Source organism: Palaemon carinicauda, chromosome 14 (genome assembly GCF_036898095.1).
Source record: "Palaemon carinicauda isolate YSFRI2023 chromosome 14, ASM3689809v2, whole genome shotgun sequence".
NCBI classification, from domain to species: Eukaryota; Metazoa; Arthropoda; class Malacostraca; order Decapoda; family Palaemonidae; genus Palaemon; species Palaemon carinicauda.
Window position 1 is genome coordinate 26,561,980 of NC_090738.1, and position 2,500 is coordinate 26,564,479.

Below are 2,500 nucleotides of genomic sequence, written 5' to 3' on the forward strand. Positions count from 1 at the left end.
AAGTTAATTATGTTAAAATTTTGCCATGCGTTATCGAAAAAACTTCGTTTTTGAACGGGTAATTTGTATATAAAATATCGTATAAATATAAATTGCAGAATATTCTATTTTCATACCTATACAAGTTTTCACTCTGGGTGAGTGGTTGTTGCAAATAATCTTCCATTACTTTTTCCCAAAAACACATTAGTCTTTATTTTCTTAACCGCGACTTCATTTATTTATATAAACAGTTCCATTTCCCCCCATTATTTGCCCGAGTTAATTAACCAAATTGATGGATGACGATTTCGCATGTTGCCTTCCCCGGGAGCTCCCACCTGTCGAAAGAGAATCTCTATCATTACCATATGATTTCTGTAGCTGAATTTGGGTTTTACAAATTATTATTTTTTTTTTTTTATTTTACAAATTATTCACTATAATTATTCCTTAGGAAAGGCCCCTTTTCACGTCAAGACATCTGTAGCTAGATTTCAATTTTACCAATTATTGGCTTTTATATATATATATATATATATATATGTATATGTATGTATATATATATATATATATATATATGATACAAATGAATTGCTACTTCCAGCACTATACTTGTTCATTAGGAAAGGCCCCTCTTCACCTCAAGGCATCTGTAGCTAGATTTTGTTTTTACAAATTATTAGCTTTTTTATTTATTTATTTATTTATTTTTTACAAATTATTAGATATTTCCACCATCGTACTTGTTCCTTAGGAAAACCCCTTTTCAAGACATCATCATCCTTAGGTGAGATGGTTTACGAAAAGTATATTCTTTTTTATCTTGGCATGAAGTCGCCGGATGTTTGATCTGTGACCCATTCAACAAGCACGAAAGTGTATAGATCATAATTGTTAATTTTGAAATATGTATTTTGTATGGACTGATGAGCTAAGAAAATTTGCAGGTATAGTCTGGCATGAAAATACCATAAACAGACAGGAGTTGAGAAACATGGCTGAGGCCTTTGTCCTACAGAGGACCAGTAACAGCTGATGATTATATATATATGTGTGTATATATTATATTATTACTATTATTATTGTTGTTGCTGTTGTTGTTGTTGTTGTTATTATTATTATTATTAACACTAATTACAAGCCTCAGAATTCCATTTTGTTGTTTTTTTCTCGTTTCGTAAGTTGGTGAGTAGAGATGTTACTGCTTATATTTACAAGTTCTTGTGTAATTATTTTTATACAAATTGGAATTTCTTTTTTCAACTCTCTCTCTCTCTCTCTCTCTCTCTCTCTCTCTCTCTCTCTCTCTCTCTCTCTCTCTCTCTCTCTCTCTCTCTCTCTCTCTCTCTCTCTCTCTCTCTCTCTCTCTCTCTCTATACTGTGTATGTGTGTGAGTGTGTGTATGTAAATACACACAATAAAGCAATCATTTTTTTGTCTATATTTTTAATACCCTTAGGTGTTTCGAAATGTTAAAGAATTCTCTCTCTCTCTCTCTCTCTCTCTCTCTCTCTCTCTCTCTCTCTCTCTCTCTCTCTCTCTCTCTCATACACGAAAACATACATGTGTACTATACATACATACACAAGTTATTCTGTAACGATCATTACAGCGAAAAGTAGCGGCGTTTTTTATTCACGGAAAATTACCTAATGACAAATGTATAAAACTCTTCTCATATTGCCACATTGATAGAGGATGGAACCGGAAGAGAGAGGTGTGGGGGGGGGGGGATGAGAGATAGGAGGTGAGATGAGGGGTGAGGAAGGACTTAGGAGTTAAGTGGCGTTGTTGAAGATTAAGTGGAGAGAAAACTATAGGAAGAAGTCATGAATCTTCCGCGCTTAAAGTTATAGAGTGTCTTGATTGAAGATAATTTCTTTTTCTTAAAAGGATAAGACTTATGTTGCCTTTGTATGTACTCTTTTTATATGCATAAGTGCTGCATTATTTACGGTGCTTTTACCACAGACCACTACATTTAACTTCCCATAAATATATTCGTTATATCTCGTTTTGTGAAATTTATATTTAGTTCAGGTTGAAAGCAAAACTCTTCATCATTTTTTATTCATATCGTCATTAGTAAGATTGCGTCATATTGTGATAATGTATATACTTGTTATATGACCTTTTTTTTATTACATTATGATGTAATTTATTTACTTATGTAAATTTTAATTGTCCTATGTGGTTTATTCTTTGAAGTGTTGTTTGAAATCATCTCCACAGGTTTTATTTAATTTTGCTAATTAATCTACTAATCACTGGCTTGGAAACTTTAAAATTAATCACTACTGGTACCCCTTCACCTCCATACCCTAATGCATCATATTCTGTTTTGCAATAGGGAAACTGACTTGGAAATTCAGTGTAACATTGCTGCATACTACTACTACTACTACTACTACTACTACTACTACTACTACTACTACTACTACTACTACTCCTCCTCAAATAATAACAACAACAATAATAATAATAATGATAATAATAATAATAATAATGCGAGCAAAAC

The 2,500-nt window shown here is 32.3% G+C and overlaps 1 long non-coding RNA gene across 1 annotated transcript in view; it reads left to right on the plus strand.

Moving 5' to 3' along the window:
- Nucleotides 1–2,500, plus strand: part of LOC137653495 (uncharacterized) — a 551,696-nt gene that overhangs the window by 406,769 nt on the left and 142,427 nt on the right. The gene's annotated exons all lie outside the window — the stretch shown is intronic.